Genomic DNA, 15251 nt, shown 5'->3' with positions numbered 1-15251 from the left:
CATAATTAATAAATAATAATAATAATAATAATAATAATAATAATAATAATAATAATAATAATAATAATTTATTATTTCTACCCCACCCACCTGGCCAGGTTTCCCCAGCCACTCTGGGCGGCTCCCAACAGAACACTAAAAACAGAATAAAACTCCAAACATTTAAAACATTCCTAAACAGGGCTGCCTTCCGATGTCTTCTAAAAGTCTGGTACAGTCTTCCTTGTGTTATGTCTGCTTCGTGTTACTTTCTTTCAGGTTACATCCTGCGGTGACCCAAAAGTACCAGAAAGGGTTACTTCTGGGTTTCACTGCTCGCGCATGCGCAGACGTGCAAAATGACATCATTCACATAAGCGGTGAATCACAACCCGTGCGTGCGCAGATGCGCTGCTGCGGGTTGTGCTCTTTTCATGTTGCATACGGGCCTCCGGAATGGATCCCATTCACAACCAGAAGTACCACTGTAGTTGTTTATTTTCTTGACATCTGATGGGAGATAGGGACATATATAATACATGTACATTAAAGGTAAAGGGACTCCTGACCATTAGGTCCAGTCGCAGACGACTCTGGGGTTGCGGTGCTCATCTCGCTTTATTGGCCAAGGGAGCCGGTGTACAGCTTCCGGGTCATGTGGCCAGCATGACTGAACCGCTTCTGGCGAACCAGAGCAGCGCATGGAAACACCGTTTACCTTCCCGCCGGAGCAGTACCTATTTATCTACTTGCACTTTGACGTGCTTTCGAACTGCTAGGTTAGTAGGAGCAGGGACTGAGCAACGGGAGCTCACCCCGTCGCGGGGATTCGAACCACTTTTGCCTTCCCTTCTGCAGAGTCTCCTTGCGATGGTCGGTTTCTCCCTGGAAGCCCAGAAGCGCTTAGCGGCCGACATCACCCGCGTCCTCTCCCTCTACGGCTTCATTACGGATGCCTACATCATTGTGAGTCAGCCCCCATCTCCACCGCTGTGGGGCAGAAAGGGATCTGGGGAAAGGTGGCACCCTGGCCTCCTCACCGGGATCTGCATGATGAGCAGGGTGGGGGTCCTGGGCTTTTCCTGGAAGAATCTGGGAGGGGTTGGGATGTTCCCCATCTCCCAACTCTTTGCAAGGCTGCAGGCACACCATAGTTTTCCCACATTGAACTACAGTTCCCTCATAGTTTTCCCACATTGAACTACAGTTCCCAGCACTCTTAACAAACTGCATTTCCCAGGGGAGGGGGGGCAAGAAGCACGCGACTGTAACCCTGTTCCACCCCACCCCACCCTCTTTCTTCCCTGCTAGGAGTTTTTCACAGACAATCTGTGGGGCAGCCTCCCGCCGTCCTGGCAGGCCGCCCTGGCTGACCTCCAGCCCCCACAGCTGGCCGCCCTCCTGCTGGAAAATAGACATGCCAGAGAGGAAGAAGCCAGGTAGGGTCGAGGGTGTTGTGGGTCTCCTTGGGCAGCCTCAAGGGTGCTTCCTCGGAAATGGGTGCATTTGAACCCGCCTTGTATGCACGGAGGGCCAAAGGGATGCAGGGCTCCCATCGAACCACTTTTCTCACGGTTTGAAAACACAGAGGCTGTGTTGTGAATTTAATTTTCTGCCATTAAAGACGAATGAGAACATGGGTGGTTTTGAGACTCCACGTTACCTGCCACCGCTTGTCTCCCTCCCTTGCCCCCCCCCCCCCAGGTACAGCTCGGTCTGGCCACTCTCCCTGCTGGCCTTCAAAGCCTCTGCCCACACCTTGGCGTTCCCCAGGAGGCCCAGCGGCTGGGCCGGCAAGTCCAAGGAAGCCGGGAGGCCGGAAGAGTTCCGGGACAACCAGTGCCAGAGCTCCAGGCTCCCGCCGCTTTTCCGGAAACACGTCAAGCCCAAGAAGCAGCACGAGATCCGTCGGCTGGGGCAGGTACGGCTGAGCTGGGGAAGGAGGGCGGCTCGAGTCAGCGAGCCCAGCTGCGTGTCACCAAGGAGGCAAGAACTGCTACCCCCACTGCCAGGCCCAGCCCTGTTCTCACTTGTTCCTTTCACATCCAGCCCAGGGTAGCAAACGCACCACTACCGGAAAGCATTCTCAAAACAGGGCATTTGTTTTCTACCAAAAAGGGATTTGGGGGTCACCAGGAACACACATCAGATGCCAAGCCTGAGTACAGACAAAGGTCTTTTTTTAAAAAAAAATATTTATTCATTTTGTCGATACAAACAACAACTGCAAAAGACACATACAACAAAAACCATAACAACACAATTTGACAGTTCAGATTTGAATACACTGATATACCTATGAATAAACCTTTTAAACAATATTTTCCCACCTCTCTTTCCTCTCCCCACCTCCCACCATTATCCGCTTTATCGCTTAAATATTCATTCCAGATTTCTTCCTATTTATCCATTCTTAATTTGTGTTGACATGCAGTTCGTTCGGATGTAGCTAATCTGTCCATATTATCAATCCATCTTGAATGCACTCCTGAAAGCCAATTACAAACAGGAAGCCACCACTGAAAAGGCCCTGCTGTGAGTCAGTGCCAACCAGGCAGCCCCCAGAATAAGACCTCCACAGCCTGTCATAAGGTTCAAGCAAGGCATCTGCTTCTGCTGGTCACTGCAGGAACTACTGCTGTGCTTCTGATGCCCCCGTGGCCCTGCCCAGCACACTCCCTTCCACCTCTTCGCACACTCCCTTACACCTCTTCCTCCAGCCACACCTGGTTTCCTCTCCTGCTGCTGCCCATCCTCCTCCTCTCCCTCTCCTGGGAAGCAGCCGCTGCCCCTCACTGAAGTCACCAGGGGGTCCCTCCACCTTCGCTCCCTGAATGGGTCCTGGGGGGCAGCTCCACAAGGGCCTCCCTGACTCCCGTTTCCCCCCGCAGATGGTCAAACGGCTGAGTGAGCTCATGGGGTGCCGCCAGGTGGTTGACGTGGGTGCTGGCCAGGTAAGTAGGCATGCTGGAGGCCTCTCGGGTTCCTCTTCCTTTTCGGAGTCTCGCAAAGCCTGCTTTATTCATAGTGTCTTCTCCCCCCTTTCCCCCAGGGCCACCTCTCTCGCTTCCTGGCCTTCGGCCTGGGCCTCTCCGTCACCGCCATCGAGGGAGACCCCCGGCTGGTCGCCCAGGCTGCCAAGTTCGACCAGGAGCTGGTGCAGGCGCTGAGGAAAGAGGGGGCCAAGCGAGGAGGGCAGGTGAGGAGGCAGAACGTCAGCGGTGGGGAGGGGGTGTGGTGTGTTGCAGAGGGTCCTGGCTTCCTTGGGGGGGGGGCAGTCCCTCAGGTCCAAGCCATGGCAGGCAGCTTCCCCAGGCACTTGGTGGATTCCCACATGGCAGGGGGTTGACTAGATGACTCTTGGGGGTCCCTTCCAGCTTCTGTGAACCACGTGCCCTCCACTTAATGCCCCCTCTGTTTCCTTCAACCTCCATGGCTCCCCCGGCCAGAATCCCAGGAGCTGAGCCTTCTATACCTCTCCCTTGAACGCAAACTCAGCTGCAGTTCCTGCATTGCAGGGGGTGGACTAGATGGCCCTTAGGGTCCCTTCCAACTGAAAATATCTGGGGGAACTCCTACAGCTGACATCAGAAGCGAGGAGGAGTATTTTCAGGGGAGCAAGGAAGAGGGTGCAGGCTGTACCTAGGCATGTTGGCCTAGGACCCACGTACCTACAGGACTGCCTCTCCTGGTATGCCCTGTGGAGGACCTTAAGGACCACAAATGAAAACATTTTGGAGGTCCCAAGTCGCAAGGTGGTTAGACTGGTCTCAACTAGGGCCAGGGCCTTTTCAGCCCTGGCCCCGACTTGGTGGCACGCTCTGTCACAAGAGACCAGGGCCCTGCGGGACTTGACATCTTTCCGCAGGGCCTGCAATAATAATAATATAATAATAATAATTTATTATTTGTACCCCGCCCATCTGGCTGGGTTTCCCAGCCACTCTGGGCGGCTTCCATAGAAACCAAAAATACAGTAAAATATCACAGATTAAAAACTTCCCTGAACAGGGCTGCCTTAAGATGTCTTCTAAATGTCAGGTAGTTATTTATCGCTTTGACATCTGATATGAGGGCGTTCCACAGGGCGGGCGCCACTACCGAGAAAGCCCTCTGCCTGGTTCCCTGTAGCTTTGCTTCTCGCAATGAGGGAACCGCCAGAAGGCCCTCGGTGCTGGATCTCAGTGTCTGGGCTGAACGATGGGGGTGGAGACGCTCCTTCAGATATACTGGACCAAGGCCGTTTAGGGCTTTAAACGTCAGCACCAACACTTTGAATTGTGCTCGGAAACGTACTGGGAGCCAATGTAGGTCTTTCAAGACCGGTGTTATGTGGTCTCTGCGGCCGCCCCCAGTCACCAGTCTAGCTGCCGCATTCTGGATTAGTTGTAGTTTCCGAGTCACCTTCAAAGGTAGCCCAACGTAGAGCGCATTGCAGTAGTCCAAGCGGGAGATAACCAGAGCATGCACCACTCTGGCGAGACAGTCTGCAGGCAGGTAGGGTCTCAGCCTGCGTACCAGATGGAGCTGGTAAACAGCTGCCCTGGATACAGTATTGACCTGCGCCTCCATGGACAGCTGTGAGTCCAAAATGACTCCCAGGCTGCGCACCTGGTCCTTCAGGGGCACAGTTACCCCATTCAGGACCAGGGAGTCCTCCACACCAGCCCGCCCCCTGCCCCCCAAAAACAGTACTTCTGTCTTGTCAGGATTCAACTTCAATCCATTAGCCGCCATCCATCCTCCAACCGCCTCCAGGCACTCACACAGGACCTTCACCGCCTTCACTGGTTCTGATTTAAAGGAGAGGTAGAGCTGGGTATCATCTGCATATTGATGAACACCCAGCCCAAACCCCCTGATGATCTCTCCCAGTGGCTTCATATAGATGTTAAATAGCATGGGGGAGAGGATCTATGGGCTACTATTAAAATGAGGCTGCTTTTTAAATTGCATTTTAACCTGTATTTTAAATTGGGTTGTTGTCCCCCCCCTTATGTTTCCATTATAATTTTACTGGTGTTAGCTACCCTGAGCTCAGCTTTGGACAGGGAGGGCGGGGTATAAATAAAATTTATTATTATTATTATTATTATTATTATTATTATTATTATTATTATTATTATTATGTCCACCAGAGGGACCTTGAGGAGCCGGCCAAGGGACAGAGGAGCCAAGCCCAGCCCTGTGTGGAGATGCTGCCAATGGGGATGGAGCCTGTGGTCTCCCGCATGCAAAGCAGGCTCTGTCCCACTGAGCCACAGCCCTTCTTTTCAAATTAAAGTAGGACACTAGTCCTCATGGTTTATGAAAAAATGGTTGAAATAGGAATACACCTTGTTCAGAGCCATATACCTTTGTTCTGGGAGCTCAGCAGGTTAGGGGGAGGCTGGCCCAAACCCACCCTAGTCCCCAGGCAGGGGTCCTGGCCTCACCCAGCCCCTCCCTGGTTCTCCTGCCGGGTGACACCTTCTCCCTCTTCTCCTCCCGGCAGGTCCCCAGCGGCATATCTCTTGAGGGGCCGCGGCACGTGGCTGGCTGGGTGGATCCTGGGGCGCCGTGGACCGAATTCTGGCAACTGCTGCAGCACCCAGAAGTGGAGGAGCGTGGCCCTGCGGTGGATGGAGGCAGCCTTGGGACAGCAGGAGTGGATCCTGGGGGAGAGGACCTCCCAGGCCCCCTGGGATGTGGGACCAGCAGCGCCCCCGCCTGCCACACCCCCAGGGGGCGCCAGCTGCTCCTGACGGGACTCCACGCCTGCGGTGACCTGAGCGTGGCCCTCCTGCACCACTTTGCCCGCTGCCCCCACATGGCGGGCATCACCTCCGTGGCCTGATGCTACATGAAGCTCACCACGGCAGAAGCCCCCGTCCTGCCAGGGCCTGGGCCCCCGCCCTGCCCCACAGAGCCCGGCTACCCCCTGAGCGCCTGGGTCTCCACCCTGCCCGGCCACCAGCTCTCCTACAAGGCCCGCGAGGGGGCCTGCCACGCCCTCGAGGACTACGCCCGGCGGCTCAAGGCCACAGCGCCGCCCTCAGGACCCACTGCTTCCGCGCGGCCTTGGAGACGGTCATCCGGGCTGCTGACCCGGCCAAGAAGCGCCTGGGGGTGCAGACCATCGCCAAGGCCCACCAGCTCACCTTTGGCGAGTGAGTGAGCCCAGGGGGCGGCGAGCGCCAGGCCAGGCAGCTCCACTGGAGAGGGTGGGGATAGATGGTCTTTGGGGTTCCCACACAACTCTCTGGTTCCATGAGTCAGTTAAAGCTGTGGCTCCAAATGTCCCCGAGGATTTTGGAGGTGGGGGTGGAGGACAGCCCTGTGTGGACATGGGGTCGGGTCACAGCAAAGGTTGGCCCCAGAAACCAAGGCGCTGCCAATAAGCAGCCATGAACCTTATTAGCTGTGATTCCAGAAATGCTGGATGACCTTTGGGAGGACCCTTAAATAATATGATGTAATAATAATTTATTATTTCTACCCCGCCCATCTGGCTGGGTTTCCCCAGCCACTCTGGGCAGCTTCCAAGATTTGGGGGGAAATGTGCAATTAATTGTAACTGTTTTGTACAGTGGTACCTCGGGTTAAGTACTTGTCAGAGCTGCCCAAGGTCCCAGCTCACAAAGGACCGACGCCAGTTCGTCGTTATATACAAAAGTCTTTCTTGAAGTTCATTTTCAACTTGACAGCCGCAGCGTGCAGCTCTACGTCTGAAACTCTACACTGCCGAAGCTCCGTCTGAATCTCCTCCCCCCATACACCAGTTTAAGACTCTAGCCTTGCTCCACCTCTTCCTTTGCTCTTTCCTCCTCTGGCTCCGCCTGTCAGCTGGGGTCTCGCCCTTCCTAGACTCTTCTGACGCTGAATCCCCTGAGTCTTCTCCTTGCCTCCGGCGGGCTTTAGGACCTGGTTCCCAATCCAGGTTTTCTGCTGTCCCGCGCGCCTGTACATTTGAACTTGGCGCGCGCGCCCAGCCGGCAACCTTCCTCCTGACCGTTACACTGCTCCTGTCACTGCTTCCCCCTTCGGGGGGGCTAGCTTGACCCGACCTCCCTTCCGTTCCCTCACTCTCCGATGGAGGCGTGGTCAGCCCTGACTCATCTTCTCTCCCTGCTGGAGGAGACGCTGGCCCTGCCCCATGGGACTCTTCCCCCCCACTACGCTCTGGTGGGGAAGCTGGTCCTGATTTCCAGCTGCTGCTTTGGGAGTCCCCGCTGGCCCCTTGTTTCTGGCGTGTCCCCCCTGGGACCCCCCTTGCTCTGACCATCGGCGCCTCCTTCTGGGAATCTTCTGATTCGCTGGAGAAGCTCATGGAATCTCTCGGGTCGCTGCCATACTCCCCTACGCTGCCCTCCGATTCTTCCCCTTCGCTCTCCATTTCCTCTCTCCCCTCTGCCTCTGTTCCTGAGCCCCTGACAGTACTTAATTGGTTCTGGAGGTCCATTCTTAACCTGAAACTGTTCTTAACTTGAAGCACCACTTTAGCTATTGGGGCCTCCAGCTGCCGTTGCACGATTTCTGTTCTCATCCTGAAGCAAAGTTCTTAACCCGAGGTACTATTTCTGGGTTAGCAGAGTCTGTAACCTGAAGTGTATGTAACCTGAAGCGTATGTAACCCGAGGTACCACTGTATTTGTTTTTTATCCTATACAGTGGTGCCTCAGGTTACATACGCTTCAGGTTACATACACTTCAGGTTACAGACTCTGCTAACCCAGAAATAGTTTCTCTTTGCTTCAGGATGAGAACAGAAATTGTGCTACGGCGGCAGCAGGAGGCCCCATTAGCTAAAGGGTGGGATTTCCCCGAGACCTTTTGCACTTCAGCCCAAGTGCGGGGGCTCAGCACGGCTCTCTCCATCTCCCGCCTCCAGGTACGCCCGCTTGGGCCTGGAGAGGGTGGGGCTGGACCCTCACGCGAGGAGGCTGGAGCCTGGCCCCCTGCAGGCACTGCTGGCTCAGGAAGGGAAAGTGGTGGCCTTCTTCAGCCTGGCCCTCCTGCTGGCCCCCCGGTGGAGACCCTGCTGCTTCTGGACAGGATGATCTTCCTGCAGGAGGAAGGTAAGCGAGGGGGGGTTCCCCAGCCACCATTCCTGCGCTGAAGGGGGTGGGCCAGATGGCCTTTGGAGGTCCCTTCCAACTGCGATTCCACGAACGAGCACCAGAGGTGGACATCAACCCCGCAGGCCCAGTGGGAACTCCCTGCCCTACTGAGGAAGGAAGGGCTCCAAGCAGCCTTCCCCACACCTGCCCCCCCCTTCGGTAATGCCCCAAGCACTGCCAGGACCCTCACTGGGCTCTCCTCCCCAAACAGGGTTCCACTGCCAGCTGCTCCCGCTCTTTGACCCCGCCTTCTCCCCCCGCAACCTGGTGCTGGTGGCGGCCAAGACCCCTCTGGGCTGTGCTCTCTTGGACGTGGCAGCGGAAGACTGAAGGGGACCGCTTGGGGATGTCTGGACCCACACACCCTGCCCCACACCGCAGGAAGCCAGAGAACAGGAAAAAGCAGGGCGTGGGCACTCTGGACACCTGGATTCAGCCACAAAGGGGGCTCCTGCTCCCATCATCCCTGGCCAGGTATGGGTCAGAGAGGGTGGAAGAGATCTGGAGAGGTTTTCCCCTTCCCATCTGCGCCATGGAGGCAAACAGGCTCCCAGAAGAGGCATGGAGATGTGAACAGCCTGACACCTTCCTCCTTGGCCCCCTCCTCAGCAAGGAAATGCAGAGGGCAAAAGACCCTCACCCACCACCAAGTCCAGCTGAGGAACAGACTCTCCCAGGACTTTAAGAGCGGCAGAAAGCAGCTGGGAAGGGAGGACTTCCGGAAATTCCAGTTACTCATAAATTTCATAAGTGGCTTGGCTGCTCATTTCCATCGTTTTCTGTGTTTTTCCCATGCACTGTGGCCTTTTATGCATTGTAACTTTGCTGCTGTTTTTAGTAATGTGTTGAATGTTTTTTAATTTATTAACATCACTGTTGAGAGCAGATTTCTGCTTATCTGATATTTTCAGAATGAGTTTCACCGTCTACTATTGTGTCGCTGTTCTATTATTACCGTGTACAGTGGACACTCGGGTTGCGAACGTGATCCATGCGGGATGCACGTTCGCAACCCGCAGCGGCGCGTCTGCACACTCGCAGGTTGCAATTCGGCATTTCTGCGCATGCATGACCGTCGAAACCCGGAAGTAACCCATTCTGGTACTTCCGGGTTTCGGCGGTCCGTAACCCAAAAAAACAACCTGAAGCATCTGTAACCCGAGGTATGACTGTACTATTTTATTCTTGACTATTACCTTCGTTTGATACAATTTGTTTATCCGAAGGTCCTATCTTTTATTATGACCTTTTCCACCTTGGATCAGATTGTTCCATAGACGTGTGACCTTTGCTTCTACGGCTTATAAACCGCCTCATGGGAATAACAATACAGATAGATGGTATAGTCAGGTTTGCCAGAGGAGAACGGCCACCTCCACAAACACAAAGCCACACTCAGATTCCGGTTTAGGGGGTCCTTTATCAGGAGGCAACAGCCCCCATCTCAGCCTCCTCCTCAATCTCCCCCCAAAGCTGAGAGTCTTTTGGGGTCCAGGCAGCGACGCACAGATCCGCGGGACGAAAGGCCTCAATACCAGTAGGACTTCCTGAAGCGGCGTGTCTCCACAATACCCATGAGCTCCATGAGCTCCTCCTGGAACGTCTTCAAGGAAGGGATGTAGGTCTTCTCCAGGGCGTCCTCAACAGACGTGTCCTTGGGGCAGTCTTCAGCAGCAAGGCAGGGGGGAAAGGAGGAGAAGAGAAAACGGGGTGCAGGAAATTAGGAGACTGGGTGTGTTTTTTAATGCTATGGTGCAGGTTCTGTAAACCCAGAACCAAGTTTCTAGTCCACATGACAGAGGAAAGCTCAGAACCAAGGCAGGGTCTGCCTGAGGCAACAGGTGAACAGATTCCCTTTTCCCCACAGAAATCCACTCCATGCCAGCTCCACTCCCAAACGCAAGAGCCACTCACCTGTCCATTGTTCTGGGATGATGCCATCGTCTCTCTGCTCCAAGGGCTTCGGGATGATCCTGCCGGTCCGGAGAGAGACGCGGACCCTCTCTCCTTCCTCCGTGTAGCGCCATTCCACCTCGGTGGGCAGCCTGGGGGGGGCAAGGGGCAGACGAGAAGGGAGAGGGGGGCCCAGGGAGAGTCCAGCGGGGATGGGGAAGTGGGGTTTGGGGGGGCGTGTTTGAAAGCAAGCTCAAGCTGAATTTCAGCATCTGCTAAAAACATTCTTGCTTAAGCCATCCAGATGCTTCAGAAGTTGGTGTGGGTTTAAATTTTCTGCATGCTGTAATTTTTTTACAACTGAGTGGCATATAGTGTTTACAAAATATAAATAACTAAACTCAGCCTGCGGATCAATCGTCAAACCGTTAAACAACAATAATACAAATATCAGTGCTTTTTTCTGGGGGTGCTCAAGGTTACGCAGTACTGGCAACCTTTTTCTAGAAGAAAAACACTAATAATAATAATAGTTTTATTATTAATACCCTGCCCACCTGGCCTCGCTTAAAAACACCAAAGTCTTCAGTCTCTAAGTATATGGCTCACAGGGGAAATAAGTCCCCAGGTGTTTGTTGTCGTAACAAAAAAGGAGAACAATCGACATTTCATTTACCTAGCAGGATTTAAATACCTCTTAATCATCCTTAATCTCACCGGCTGGTTTACAAATAATATTAAATGTTCATTTTTAAAAATCCTGAGACTTTCATTCTACAGCTTCCGGAGACAGACCTCTTATCTTTGGACACTTGAGAAATATATTTTTATGCCCCAACTTATTTCTGTGAGCTAACTTGTTCAAAACTGTTTTTAAGATTGAGTTTTAATCTCTGGAAACGGTCCTGGGACCTTGGGGTGAAAGCCAGTTTAATAATAATAATAATAATAATAATAATAATAATAATAATAATAATAATAATAATAATAATATACAACAAATTACGATGGAAGGCTAGAAAGGGTTTTCCTCTTCTTCCAGCGAACAAGCCTGCTGTTTAGAGGCTTTTAGAACATTTAGCAGTTTAGAAACGCTCTTAAATAAACGAAGGGGAGCTTAACCCTCTGGAAACCAATCCACGGTGCTTTCAGGGGGACGCCGTTCACCCCCCCCCCCCCGCAGATCATGGGATCACAGAATCATCGAGTTTGGAGGGACCCAAAGCGCCATCTGGTCTATGGGTAGGCAAAGTAAGGCCCGGGGGCCGGATCTGTCCCAATTGCTTTCTAAATCCGACCTGCAGACGGTCCAGGAATCAGCATGTTTTTACATGAGCAGAATGTGTCCTTTTATTTAAAATGCATCTCTGGGTTTTTTGTGGGGCATAGGAATTGCTAAGTTATTATTTTCCCTATAGTTATGGAATTATCTATAATTACTATTTCTCCAATTCCTTAGACAGTTCAGCTGGCCGCTAGCAAAACACCACAGATGGAAGAAGGCATTTAAGATCTTCTGTGTCATTCAGAACTGGAAAAATAAATAGATAAAGAGAGTTCCATTCTGTTTCTGGGACTAGAGACACACAAGGCTCTGATAAATGAAATTTTGCACCATACAGCCCTGGCTTCAATCATCCAAGGGAGTGGTCATTCAAGCCAGACTGTACAATTCAGTATCATGGCGATGTTGGTGTAGGAAGAGATTGATCGGTTTCTATCAAGAAGGTTTTTGTGCAAGATGGAGGTGTTATTGGTACTGCTAGCAGTGCTACTTCCTCAGGCAGGGTGCATGGTTCCTGTTTCTAGATGCAATGTTAGTGACCCTCTTCTTATCCATCACAAGTATTATCAGCCAGGAGACCTTATAATTGGTGGTATTATTTCGCACATCTTCCGTTTTTTAAGTATGCTAAACTTCAAACAACGTCTCTCTTCTGAGCTCTTTGATGACCTTGTGTAAGGAGTTGGGTTTTCTTAAACATATCGTGTATCTGTCCTGATATTCTTCTTTTTCACAGCTTCGTTTTATATGCATTTCCAGCTTATATGGAATATCTTCTGCATGACAGCATTCTGCTCTGTATATGACTGAAAGCATTAATTAAATGGTACATTTATTCTCTCTCAGTTTTGCCTCAGCTCCTGTGGGTGATCATAAAAGGCACTGTCTGAATTATCTTGTTACAGCTGAGTTGAATTGTCATAAGCTAGAATTTTCTGAAACATTTTCAGATTTTTATTTTTATTTTGAAACTTTCCACAACCCTCTCTTGGGGGAAAATAAAGTGGGAAAATGACCTCCATGGTTTAGCCATCTGTGAATAGGGCGGAGAACATTAGGTGCAACTGTTAATCTAGTTTCAGAATTTTTTAGTATTATTTAATACAGTCAAACCTCTTCTCTGCCTCAGACCACCCGGCCCGGGTCCGCTTCTGGTTCATGAAGACGGGTCACCCTTATTGAGACACCAATTCACCAGGGTACTCCGAAAGGCTATCAAAGCCTGTGGTTTGGCCTCCCAGGAGTATGCTGCGCACTCATTTAGGATCGGCGCCGCAACAACAGCTGCCCACGTGGGGCTGCCTGCGGATAGGATTAAAGAAATGGGCTGGTGGAAATCCAACGCTTATAAGAGTTATATTCGCTAGAACGTGCTCTGCTACTTTACCCTACTTACCTGCTCTTTCTGTCCTTTTATCCTCAGCTGTGCTCAAGAGAAGTGTGTGGATTTGCGGCCACAGTATAGTCCATTGGGCCCGTTTACGGGCGGCCAGCCGCAGCCTTGCGCCTAATCTTGGTTTTCCACCCGGAGTTCGAGTTTCCTGGTTCTCGAGAAGAGGCATGCGTTGGGAAGAGCTTATGCCATTGCTGTGGGAGAAAGTAGCCACGTTTGGCCCTCCCGACATCCTTGTCATTCAATTGGGGGAGAACGACCTTGCTAACAGAAGGAGCGTGGACTTGTTGTCAAACATAAAAAGAGACTTGAATGCCTTTGCTGCCTTATGTCCGAGAACGACGGTGTTCTGGTCCTCCCTCCTGAAGAGAATATTTTGGCGCGGTGCGCAGAGCTGTATGGCCATTGAAAAAACCAGAAAACTTGTAAATCGGGCAGTAACCCGTTGGGTGTGCTTCATGTATGGCCGTGTCATTTATCATGACCGTATCCGGATCAGCGACCAAGCCTTATACCGGAATGATGGGGTGCATCTATCAGATCTGGGGAACGATATTTGGTTAGATAGTGTCAGTAATAGCATCTGGGATTGGTTGCAGCTGTGAAGGTATTGGCGAGCCTTTAGGCTCGGGTGGCGGTTAGGCATTGGAATAATGTGTTGTGGTGTGTCGAAGGGCTAGGTGTGGCCATCGCCTATGCCTTCAATTTTTGGGTATTCCGTTAAAGGAATCTGGCGGTTGTGTGTTCTGTCCGATGCCTGCTTGGCGGGAGGCCATGGCACGACCCTCGGTGACATCAGGGGGGAGTCTATAGTTGGATTAGCATCAACAGGCTCCACCTACTGGTGAATAAACCCACTTGCTTTAGAGATCCAATGCCTAAGCCAATACCTTTTCCACTGCTGTAATCAATAAATTTGTGGCCTTTCCATGCCCATTAACCTTATATCATGTGTCCTTGTGTATTCATCCCGCATCGCGGGGGTCGGGTCCTCAAGCCACAAGCTACTCTTTATGTTTCTAAGCATTTTTTTACCTTTCTATTAATTCACCAATTTTATAATTGCTCTTAGTACCGTTAAATACAGTGGTGCCTCGCAAGACGAAATTAATTCGTTCCGCAAGTTTTTTCTTCTTGCAAGTTTTTCGTCTTGCGATGCACGGTTTCCCATAGGAATGCATTGAAAATCAATTAATGCGTTCCTAGGGAAACCGACTTCAGACCAGGTCCGGGGACAGTCTGTCCCCCGACCTCTTCTGAAGGCTGGGGGGGGGGACAAGGGCTTTTCTTCCCACCCCCAGCATTTTAAAAAACCCCGGGACAGCGGAGGGCTTCTCCGCTGTCCGGGGCGATCTTAAAATGCTGGCGGGCGGCATTTTAAAGACTTTTTAAAGGCATTTTAAAGACAAAGACTTTTGCCCCCCGCCAGCCTTCAGAAGAGGTCCAAAGGCGAAAGTCTTTGCTCTCCCCGCCTGCCTTCAAAAGCTGTCCGGCCAAGGCTTCGCGGACCTCTCCGCAAGCAGCGGCAGCGTTGCCGCTGCTGGCGGACAGTTGCCGGCATGCCGAAGCCTGCGCGCGCTGACATCAGCGCGCCCAGGCTTCGCGGATCTCTCCTGCCTTCAAAAGCCGTCCGGGATAGCGGGAAGCGCTTCCCTGCTATCCCAGACTGCTTTTAAAATGCTGGCGCTGGGGAGCAAAGCCTTTCGGCCCCCGCCAGCCTTCCTGGACCTCTTCTGAAGGCCGGAGGGGGGGGAAAGGCTTTGCTCCCCACCGCTAGCATTTAAAAGAGGTCCCCGGAGATTTCCCTATGGGCTTTCGTCTTGCGAAGCAAGCCCATAGGGAAATTCGTTTTGCGAAGCGCCTCCAAAACGGAAAACTCTTTCGTCTAGCGGGTTTTCCGTCTTGCGAGGCGTTCGTCTTGCGGGGTACCACTGTAATGCCTTACAGTGGTACCTTGGTTTACGAACTTAATCCGTTCTGGAGTCTGGTCTTAAACAAAAGTAGTCTTAAACCAAGGCATGCTTTCCAATAGAAAGTAAAGGAAAACGGATTAATCCCTTCCAGACGATGAAAAACAACCCCTAAAACAGCAATTTTACTATCTAACGAGACCACTGATCCATAAAATGACAGCAATAGACAGGCTGCAATCTACTACCCAGTATAGAAACCCTTCCCCTGCCCATGCCATCCTGTGAGGGAATGCCGCGGCAGTCACTTCTTGTCAGCGAAGCTCAGATGCTGACAGGAGGAGAAGAAGCAGGCATAGGGAGAGAACGGTTAGCAGTGGAAGGCAGAGAGGAGGGGGAGAGCAGCTGTAATCTGAGCTCGTTAAGCAAAGCGGGGGGGGGGGGACCAAGGTGCCAACAAAATTCTGTTTTATTTTTTAGCTATGCTAGAAAGACCAAAGCAGGTTGCAAAGAATTTCGTTTTATTTTTTAAGTGACAGCAACACTCCTGAATCACCCTCCCTCTCTGCAGCAGCGGGAGATATAACCCTAACATACAATAATTTCCTATATTAGTCATTACTTTTGTTGCAACTAAATGATTACTGTACTTTGAAAAATACCTTTGTAAATAAAAACTCTGGCCTTGCTAG

General features: G+C 51.7%; 2 pseudogenes across 2 annotated transcripts; one reads left to right on the top strand and one right to left on the bottom strand.

Annotated features, from left to right (window-relative positions):
* Positions 1 to 250: 250 nt before the first annotated feature.
* LOC308575863 (methyltransferase-like protein 25B) lies at positions 251 to 8721 on the top strand (annotated as a pseudogene). Its single transcript, XR_014013434.1, has 9 exons — positions 251 to 712; positions 838 to 945; positions 1291 to 1418; positions 1684 to 1900; positions 2871 to 2933; positions 3032 to 3178; positions 5474 to 6128; positions 7850 to 8036; positions 8290 to 8721. The product of XR_014013434.1 is annotated as a methyltransferase-like protein 25B (transcript).
* A 511-nt stretch (positions 8722 to 9232) lies between these two features.
* On the bottom strand, positions 9233 to 11654 carry LOC308575547 (large ribosomal subunit protein uL24m pseudogene; annotated as a pseudogene). The gene is made up of 3 exons (XR_014013432.1): positions 11642 to 11654; positions 9993 to 10223; positions 9233 to 9743 (listed from the first exon to the last, which is right to left on the bottom strand). The product of XR_014013432.1 is annotated as a large ribosomal subunit protein uL24m pseudogene (transcript).
* Between the last annotated feature and the right edge of the window lie 3597 nt (positions 11655 to 15251).

This window comes from Podarcis bocagei (genome assembly GCF_964188305.1).
Source record: "Podarcis bocagei genome assembly, chromosome: 16".
In the NCBI taxonomy this organism is placed as follows: Eukaryota; Metazoa; Chordata; class Lepidosauria; order Squamata; family Lacertidae; genus Podarcis; species Podarcis bocagei.
The sequence above is the reverse complement of the archived record's forward strand: the minus strand, read 5'-3'. Positions and strand labels throughout refer to the sequence as shown.